At 39.3% G+C, this 11310-nt stretch overlaps 1 pseudogene; it reads right to left on the bottom strand.

Annotated features, from left to right (window-relative positions):
* Positions 1-10052: 10052 nt before the first annotated feature.
* Positions 10053-10692, bottom strand: LOC107797213 (agamous-like MADS-box protein AGL62; annotated as a pseudogene).
* Positions 10693-11310: the final 618 nt, after the last annotated feature.

Here is an 11310-nt window from a genome sequence, read left to right on the forward strand (position 1 = left end):
CAACTGAGAAAATTCCTACTCCGTGTACACTACATCCTTTGCGAATAACCACTCAATTATTTTATGATTCCCATATACCCATAGAGTGTAATACAACCCGTATCTAGAAATTTCCTTACTCGAGTCATCCTCAATCTCAACTTCTGCAAGTCATAACTGATTTACCAGTATACCTCAAATCAAAACCAATACAACACATAACCATGCAATCAACTCGTCGATAGCAGACTCCCTCACTTGGCTCAAAGCCATAGAACAAAGCGGTCGATAACATCATGATACCCATACTCTATTGCTGCCAGAATCCCGCGCTGAAATTCAACTAAATGTTTTCGCAAGCCCATGTAACACAAACCATATAATACCTCAAATCGTCTGCAAATCTGGCATTCACCCTTGTGATAGTCAAGCCAACTCCCACAAGCAATCCAAACTCAAATTGCAACATATATCATTCACTGGTAAAAGAGAACTCTCTACAAAACATCATAAGGACCACACAACCTCAAGACACCTCGCAGGAGATAACCCGCCTGCTCTGCCTCAAAGTAACATCTCTCTATACCCTTCTACAGTCACGACTACTATGTAATCACTTAATCTTCTTGATTCTGAACTCATCGACAAGACATGAGATTCTACTTCACCCCACAACTAAACAACATGAGAGATCCATCAACACACCCATAACTCGAGAGCATACGCCTTATTAAGACAGAAGTCAAACACCCAATAGTCCTTGCTACCTCTCAAGTAAACTCTTCTCGGTATATTCGAACGATCCAAATATATCTCGCAGTCACATCATACTCACCGCATAGCCATTTTACCGCTCATCGAGCCATAAATTCCTCTGGTAGGGACATTACCGGACATATGAGTCCAGAAATATAAGTTACCACTGAAGCTACCGAGCTCAAACTGCGGTCTAACCATGGCCTCAAGTCCTCCAGACAGGCCCATCACCAAAACACAAAATACACGTCTCGAACCTCGTTCATAGAATCACAAGCCGGCGATGCACAGCTGATACCGAGCGCTCATGTACGCATACGAATTCATGGAAGGAATTCAAAGAGTTACACTTGAAGCTGAATCAATGCCGCATGATAAGGAGAGAAAGATGGGAAATATATCCTAAATGTCATGTAGTAATTCGAAGATAGGTATGGACGTCATCATACCAATCCGCAAGACTCTTTAGACACTTGCTCATGACTTGCAGAACCTATGAACCTAGAACTCTGATACCACCTTGTCACGACCCAAAATCCGACTAGTCGTGATGACACCTAACTCAACCTGCTAGGTAAGACAATTAACCACTAATCAATTCTGATAACAATTAATAAAGCAATTAAGTAAAGAAATATGTGAATCTAAAACTTTCCCCAAGTACTGGTAGTACAAATCATGAGCTTCTAAGAATAGAGTTTACAAATGTGACATGAATTAAATACATAGTCTGTTTGAAAAGTACATAAATCGAGTTTTAGACCTAAATCTACCACGAACAAGGGGCAGCTACAACCGGGATGTAGGTATATCTTCAATCCAGCTCCCATCGAACACAACAACATCAGCAACCAACATCTGCAAGCAAGGTGCAGAAGTGTAGTATGAGTACAACGGACCCCATGTACTCAATAAGTAACAAACCTAACCTTAGTTTAAAGTAGTAACGAGCTTGTACCAAGGTCGGGGTCCACCACCAATTACCAATAACAATTCATAACAATGTAAAGCAAATAATACAAGAAGTAACTCAGAGATAAGATGCTCAACAAAATCATGATTTTTGAAAATAGTTCTGCCTTCTAAGTTCATTAGTGAAAACCCAAATCGTTTACTGAAGTTGCCAAAAATATGAATAAGTTTGAAAATAATAATTTTCCTAAAAATATTTTCAATAATAAAAAATAAGATGTTTCATTTTTCTTTCCATTTAACTAGTGTAAGTCAAATGCATCCATATGCCTATCTGTCAACATGTGTTCATGCCAGTGCAATGTATCTCAGAGATGAACTCATGCACTCACATTCTCAGAGTACTCAATCTCACTTTCTCACACATTCCACTCATCATGCTCAATCACTCGGTACTATATATGGCCAATCCGGCCGAGGGAAGATCCATCCCGGAATATACACACCAACTTATCATCAGTCACTCAGTACCGAGTAGGGCCAATCCAGTCTGTGGAGAAGATCCATCTCTAGGTATATAATTCTTCGGACAAGATCCATGTCCAGGGAAGATCTATCCCTCAATAATAACAACCGCGCTCACTAGGGGTGTGCAGACTCTGGAGGGGCTCCTTTAGCCCAAGTGCTATAAACCACACGGACAACTCACGTGCTGCACGGACAACTCACGTGCCATAATATCAATATCTGGAATCGCACGGACAATTCACGTGTCGTACGGATAACTCACGTGCTATAATATCTACATCTGAAATCGCACGGACAACTCACGTGCTATAGTGACAACATCCTCACAAACAGGCCCCCGACCTCACTCAGTCATCAATCTCTCTAGTCCCACTCACGGGATCACAATGTCATGAAACTAGCCCGACAACAATGATATGATGTATCAGTAAACAACTGAGACTGAGATATGATATGAATATGTAAGGTCCCATGAAAAGTTTCCTAAAAACCAGAGTTCCGTGATGCCGGAGCAGGCGTAGAGGTTAATTAAGTAAATAAATATCTAAATCTAATACATTCCCCAAGACTTGGGGAGTTAAGGAAAATGTTGGGTTGAAGTACGCATTTCTGCGGCCGTAGAACTACTCTGCGGACCGCAGACTGGTCGCAATTTTTGATGCCCAATTTCGCGGCCATTGTACGACCGCATAACCATTTCGCGGGCCGCATTCTTGTTGCATATCCCGCCTTGGGATATTTTGGAGGGAGGTTTTGCGGTGCACTATGCGATCGCAAAACCGTTCTGCGGTGCATTATGCGACCTCAGAACAGCTCTGCGGGCCACATAGTGACCGCAGACCAGGTCAGTTTCTTTCCAACTCTGGCACCCATTTTCACGGTCATTTTGCGGACCGCATAACCACTATACGATCGCATATGCGGCTGCATAACCTTTTTCGGAACTTCATTTTTGGGGTTTTTAAACCCGACACAATTCCGTTAAAACACATCCCATAGATCATTTTTAGCAAAATCTGATACTCTAGAGTGAGATAGAGTGTCCTAGAGGGAGAAAGTAATCTTCATCAAGTTACTCTTCAATTCTTGCATAAACCCTTGAAGATTATCAAGAGAAGCACCCTAGGTCTTCATCCTAAGAGGTAAGGTTCTATCGCCAAACTCTTAATTTCGAAAGGTAACTAGAATGGGCAATTAGTAAGGTAGTTCATGGGGATGGGGGGTGATTACCTTACATGCATGTATTCTTGAAGTATGTGGGAAGGTTGTGAGCTAAACATGGTAGACAATGGGTTGGGAAATGATGAAATCTTCCACAAAAGGGCCTTAGAACCTTAATGCACACCTAGTGTTTGGTAAAATGCTCAAATGAGCTAGAACCATGATCATCTTCCTAATTTTGATTCAATTTATTATATTTTAAATATAGATTGAAGTTGCTAAGATTTCTGGAATAATTTAGAGTGTAAGGAAGCTCAATTGAGGTATGTTAGCTACACTTTCTCTCTTAGAATCGAGTTCCATATTGTTTCCGTAAGATCAAGTATGATTGGCTCAAGATTCCTAACTTCTATATTCCGGGTTATTCCCTATAAACTTGTTCATTCTGAATGAGCCTTATGTCGAAAGATAGATGTTCAAAGTATGGTTTGCATATTAAAATGTTGTGGCTTTGAGTCGTGTTTTAAATGAAAACTAGTATACCAATTGGATGAGAAAAACTCGATATTCTTAAGACTCATAATTGCTTATATGTGTACCTAAAGTCTTGATTGGAAGTGCCATATTGTTGCTAGTCTTTAATGATGCTTGAAAAATGAAATAAGTAAATTGAAGAAATAAAGTGTGGCCAACGTGCCAAGAATTTAAATTATGACTGTGGCTAGTAGTGAAAATAATTTGAGAGAATGAGATAAAGAATATGAAATGAGTCTCGACTCGATTACTTAAAAACGATTTCGAAAATAGAATTTCCTAAAGGATTTTGTACTCAATTCATGCCCATAAGTGGCTACTTTAACTAATGCCTTGCTTTATAAATATATCCAGTGTGATTTGAGTTCTTACATACTCAGGTGTTGAAATTGTATACTGTCATTTCTGGGAAAGAGTATTGCAAGAATAAATGGTGTATTGATTGCTTATGATTCTAATGCTTGCTTGTATTGCTGGTCCGTATGCCCCATTATTTGGAAAGAAATCTTTTGTGTTTAAAGTTCCTATTACTAATAAATTTGAGTTATATGATTGCTGAAATATTCTATATGTTGATATTTGATGGTGATCTTTGAAATTGATAGAGGTGAAAGTGTGGAATATGAAATACGGCCACCGTGCCAGAAATAAAGAATCTTGTGAATGGCCAAATGAGCCAAGGAAATATTGTTGTTGTGAGTGTTTGGAAATACTAATAAGAATTCATACAATGTGAAAAATGTTGAGGTGAGTACAATTGTATTTATGTTACCTTTGTGGGAAAATCAAATCAAAAATATTTTTGGGAGAATCTTTAGCAAAACCGAAGAAGGGTGGGTCGTAAGGCCCACACCTGAAACTACACGTGAAAGTGTAGGGGTGGATTGTGATTATTCCCCTTATTTGGGATGAAATTGAAATATTGTGCATCACCTGTCAAACCACATTGTCCGTGGGGAGATGGCCTAGCCGATCGGGCGTGATCGGACTCCGTGCTAACAAATACGGTGATATAGCGGTGCTAATGATCTCCCAACCAAAATTTGTATATGAAGTTTGTATTTGAAAATTTTTATGTTTTAACTGGACATTTGAATATTGTTGATTGTGACTTGCTGTTTCTATATGTTGCCTTTTCTTATATGGGCATTCTATTTTGAAAGAAGACTTTTAGCTATACATATTAGTGCTATTCGACAGTACTAACGTCCCTTTTGCCGGGGGCGCTGCATCTTTAATGGATGCAGGTGGTTCTACAGCAGGCGACATTGATCAGTGATAGCAGTACACTCTTTTCAGCTGATTTGGTGAGCCCCACTTCATTTTGAGGTCATGTATCTTTTGTTTCTCATGTACCGTGTTTTGAGGTATAGCTGGGGCCTTGTTGCCGGCATTTCCATATTACTCTTCTATTGTACTTAGAGGCTCCGTAGACAAGTTGTGGGTTGTGGTTGATGTTGGGAATTGAATTAGAAATGTTGGTATTTGGAGATCATGTTTTACATTAATTCTATAAATCGTAATATTTTGGAAATTATGATTGAAGCTGCTAATGGGAATGAAAAGGAAGTTGTTAATGAAATCTTTTAAATGTTTGATTTAATGGAGTACATCTCCTCTTTATTTATGGCTGAGTTTGGGTAGAAGGAAATCTAATAAGCTTGCTCAGCTGGGTTCTCTCGGTTGAGCGCCGGTCGCGCTCCCCGAGTTTGGGAGTGACCGAATGCATGAATATGACTGAGTACGAAATATCAATGAAATCAGTGAGATGACAGTAAGAAACGACCACTATGGGTCCAAACAATATCGGCATAAAGCCTAAACATGATATCTGGCATGATTGATAGCTCAATTACTTTATAACATGGTGAAAACACGGATATCAACAAAATAGGGTCACTATTCAGTGCCATGGAAACAACAGAGTCCCAATTCACATGGTGCACGCCCACACGTCCGTGACCTAGCATGTGCGTCACCTCAACACAAATCACATAATACGTATTTTGGGGTTTCATACCCTCAGCACTAAGATTAGAAGAGTTACGTACCTCAAACAAGCCAATACCAATGTCGAGCAAGCCAAGCGGTGCTCTAAAGGAGCCAATCCCGATAGAAAAAGATCAAATCTAGAATCAAAAACCCAAAATCGGCCAAAAGCCCAACCCGGGCCTGTATCTCGGAACCCGAGAAAATTTACAAAATTTAACAACCCATTCAATTACGAGTCCAACCATACTAGTTTCACTCAAATCAGACTTCAATTCGATGTTCAAAACTCAAAAAATCATATTAAGAAACTTTAGGCCAAAACCCCCAATTTCCTTTTTAACATTCATCAACCAAAAGCTAAAATCGAAGACAGATTCATGGAATATAACCAAAACCGAGTAGCGAACACTTACCCCAATTCATATGGTGAAAATTGCTCCATAAATTGCCTCAATCCGAACTTGAAAATGTAAAAATGAAGCCAAAATCGTGAACCCTTGTATATAACATTCTGTACAGCACATCCGCATTTGTGAAAAATTCGTCGCACCTGCGACTACCGCTTTTGCGGAAACACTTTGCACCTGCGCTGCCCGACTTCCTCACCATTTTCGCTTCTGCAACTCCCTGCCCAAATCACATCGCACCTGCGACCTGTGCTGACACCCTCCAACTCCGCACCTGCGCTCGAGCTGCCGCACCTGCGACATCACATATGCGCCCAAATCTCCGCTTATGCGGTCTTCCTCACCCAGCACTATTCTCACATCTGCGACGCCTTTGTCGCTTATGCGTCTATCGCACCTGCGCAAACCATCCGCATGTGCGATCATACCAGAACCAGCAGCCTCCAACTTTGCATATGAAGTGAAAAATGATCCTAACCTCGTCCAAAACTCATCCGGGCCACTCGAGACCCCGTCCGAATGTACTAACAAGTCCAATAACATAACACGGACATACTCGAGGCCTCAAATCGAAATCTAGGAACTTTGAAACTTCAACTTCCACACCCGATGCCGAAACCTATCGAATTACGTCCGATTGACCTCAAATTTTGCACACGCGTCACATTTCGCATTACAGACCTATTCCAATTTTCATAATCGGATTCCGACTCCGATATCAAAAAGTCAACTCCCAGTCAAACTTTCTAAAATTTCAACTTTCGCCACTTCAAGCCAAATTCCACTATGGACCTCCGAATCACAATCCCAGAAGTGCTGCATGAGTACGTAAATCAACGTGTACCCAGTAAGTATCTAGTCTAACCCCGGAGAAGTAGTGACAATGGGTCAACATCGACACTCACTAGTGATCCAATAAATCAGTAAGATAATTCATAAACAGATATGAAGCGCAACAATAGCAGTGAGGTACAACCTGTAACTAACATGATCTTTCAAAATTTCTTTTAACTATGAAAATTTCTCAATCTCGTATCCTATCTCAATAGCTCAGAAAATATAAAGTTCCAATATCAAACGGATAAGGAATACCATATAAAATGCCATGCATTAGTGGAAGGATAATCTCGTGAATATTCGGACTGTTAGCGATATAACGCACGATTATACAGAGGTTGTACGGCCCGATCCAGAGTGGTGTGTATACTGCCGAGGGTCGACCGACACGAACCAGAGATGCATCTCAATATACTGCCGAGGCGTTGAGCCCGCTCCACAAGAAATGAAGGAACTTATCGAATTACTAGACACGTGCTTACAATACAATATATGAGCATAAGGTGGATATACCATTTACCGTTTATCAGATAATTTGCCAACAACTCAAGGTGATAAGGCTCAGACTAATATATATTCCTAAATCAATTTCAATTATAAATTCACTTAATTAAGCTAGCAAAAATGAGTTTAAATAATTCAAATATTATATTATAAAGTCTTAAGTCTACCCGGACATAAACATGCTTAAGCTACGTACGTTATCTCGTCACCTCGTGCGTACGTAGCACCCACAACTAGTAGCACATAACAGTTATATCACCTAGGGGGTAGTTTCCCCCTTAGAAGGTTAGACATGAAACTTCAGCTCAAAGCCAAACGATCCGAAACTAATTAAACAATGTGCAACTCAATCAAAATATACTCCAAATGCATATAATTTAACAATTTATAATAATTTCCAACTCCGCTCGAAAAGTCAACCCTCGGGCCCACGTACACGGATTTCGAAAATTCTTGAAGATAATCATTACCCACAATATCACGAACTCAAATATATAATTTATTCCTAATTCCATGTCCAATTTCATGGTAAAAATCTAAAAATACCTAATTCTAAGTTTTCTTCAAAATCCCACATTCTTTATAAAATTTCATGTATAAATCCTTGTAGAATCCATGTAATTAACTAACATTATGTGAGAATTACTTACCTTGCCGTAGATGACGAAAATCTCCCCTTGAAGAGCTCTAAAAATTGCCCACCCAATTGAAAATGAGAGAGAAATGAACCAATTCCCGTGTAAAAATCAAGTCTGCCCAGGCCCGCTCTTCTTCGCGTTCGCAACCACCTGATCGCGTTCGCGATATCCAGCTACCCCTTCGCGTTCGCACTTCGCCCCTCGCATTTGCAAAGGCCTTCTGCTTCGCAGCCACTCAGCCTTCTTTGCATTCGCGACCTCCATGTCACGTTCGCGTAGATTGCCTCGGCTCTTCCCTGCGTTCGCGACCTCTGTGTCGCGTTTGTGATGAGCAAATCCTAGCCGCCCAAAAATCCTTCTATACAAACGCGTGAGACCCTTCACGTTCGTGAATAACAAAACCAGACACCAGCACCAGCAGTTGCAAAACAAGAAAAAATGGTCTGAAACCACTCTGAATCACACCCCTCCGGGACCCCATCCAATCACACCAACCAGTCCCAAAACATAACATGAACCTGCTCGAGGCCTCAAATCACACCAAACAACATCAAAATTATGAATCGACGATCCAAACCTTCCTTTCAACTTTCAAACATTCAAACTTCGACGATTGCGTCTGATTCATACTTAAACATTCCGGTATTACGCCAAACTTTAAGAACAAGTCATAAATCACAATACGAACGTATTCCAAGGCTCGGAATCCTAAACGGACATCGATAACATCAAAATTCACTTCAAACCAAACTTAAGAAATTCTAAAACTTTCAAAATACCGACTTTCCAAAATAAGCGTCGAAATGCTCCCGGACTACCAATAATCCCGAACATACGTCCAAGTCCGAAATCATCATACGGACCTATTGGAACCTTAAAATCCAGATTCCAAGGTCATTTACTCAAAAGTCAAACCTTAGTCAACTCTTCCAACTTAAGCTTCCGAATTGAGAATTTTCCGTACGAAACAACTCCGAAATTCTTGAAATTCAATTCCGACTACACGTACAAGTCACAAAACATGAAGTGAAGCTACTCACGGCCTCAAACCGCCAAACAACGCACTGGAGCCCAAAATAACCAGTCGGGTCGTTACATTAAAATTCATTGAACGTGAAAGAAAATTTTTGCAATGCCGGTACGTATAAGTTAAATCCTTTAAATATGACTCTCTCTCCGTCGAACTATTCAAATTTTAGAATTTTACTTAAATACAACGGCAATATAAAAAAAATTCACTATTGGTTGGTCACCTTTACCTTATACAATGAAACCCGACTCCTTTTCAAAATTACAGATCCCACTTTTTATAGAGAATTACATGTAAATATTTTTTGAGTGACCTAATGAGTAAAACTGCCCTTAAAAGATAATAAGAAGGTTCAAGATTTATGGGACAAAGCTCCAACAACAACTTTATTTGGTTAGTCTCGTTAAATTAATTTATCAGCTTTCCTCCTTTCTCCTTTTTTTTTCAAACACAACTTTGAATGTTTGGTACATGTATAAAATTACTGGAGCAATATTTTCAGGGAAAAATTAAGCCCAATGCAGAATAAGTTTGGAGTGAAATCACTGTAAACTTCTTTGTTCGTTATTCACTTTAGGATGATAAAAACACCAAACCACGACAATAGCCTAAATTAATATGCATATTGTCTAGACATCTTGCATAGTATAATAAATAAAGATTTCATATATTACTCAAATATAGTAGTATATTAGAACTAAGAATTAATTTAAAGCCTCGATATGATTAACCTCTTGACCTAAAATTGTAAAATTTCTTGATTAACTCAGTTAATCAGGGAAGAATTGTATGCCCATGAGTGGCCATGGAAAGTCCAAGGCCTGTGACATTTTTAACATCAGCTTGGCCTCCATTAGATGAAGAAGCTCCAATAAAAAATGCAGGAGTATTTGATGACTCAATAAATATTTTCTGCATTTGCTTTGAGTTCCTCCATTCCTAATTTCAACTGTTCCAATTCAGCATGTCCAAGTTCATTTACTGTCCTTTCCCACCAATTCTTCCCTATTTTTGCCTTGTTAATTTTCACAATTTCAACTTCACGTTTTTTCTCAAACTCTAATTGATTGAGAATCTCCATGAGCTGCTTATTCAATTCGCGAACATTTGCATTTCTGTGAGCCTCAACAAGTTGACAAGTTGTAGAAGAAGAATTTGCAGTAGTGCTACTAGGAATATTACGAGTAAGGAAACAATCGATAATTGACTCAACATTAGGATGCCCAAAAGAGAAAACTTTATGGCCAGGGGAGAAAATAATAATGGCTATTTCAACATCACAAAGTGTACAAAGTTCACTAGTTTTTTTGAAAAGTCCAGAACGACGTTTTGAGAAGGTTACAAGAAGGTTGCTTTCTTTTGACATTTTGGTCATTTCAATCTTTTGTCTACCTTTGCTCATCTTTCTTGCCATAGCTAAAGTAAGATTTAATCTCTTCTTCCTTGCGTAGAAGAGAAACTTATATAGTTTTTGTTGGTTTGGTCTGTTAGGACCGAAATAATCAGGTGTCATGCGGGAGCTAGTAAAGCAAATCTTGAACGACGATAAATAAGAAAGTAAAAGAGAAATCTACCAAAAAAGACACAAACATTTAACGTGGTTTGGTCAATTGACCTACGTCCATGGCGAAGATGAGCAATCCACTATATTAAAAGAGAGTACAAAATATCGAGAGAGCAACCTCACGAAGAGGCAAACACAAGTGACACACTAACACTTGTCCCGTAAAGTTCTCTCCCTAAACACGACTCTCAAACCCGATATGGCTACATTGTGGATGCTAGTGAATGAGAAGGAAGGATCCTCAATTTATAGAGGTCTAAAACCTTTCCCCAACAAGAAAAAGGACTAGCCAATATGGAAGATTTAAAATTTCCTTCTACGAGAAGGAAAACCCAATTATGGTAAATGTGTTGCCGTTTCCTTCAAGAGATAGGAAAACCAAATATGATAAGAAAATTAGGACAACACCTAACTATTCTCCCCCTTGGCCTGGATTTTCTGATAAAATAAACTTGATCCACCTTCTTC

Source organism: Nicotiana tabacum, chromosome 19 (genome assembly GCF_000715075.1).
Source record: "Nicotiana tabacum cultivar K326 chromosome 19, ASM71507v2, whole genome shotgun sequence".
Taxonomy (NCBI): domain Eukaryota; kingdom Viridiplantae; phylum Streptophyta; class Magnoliopsida; order Solanales; family Solanaceae; genus Nicotiana; species Nicotiana tabacum.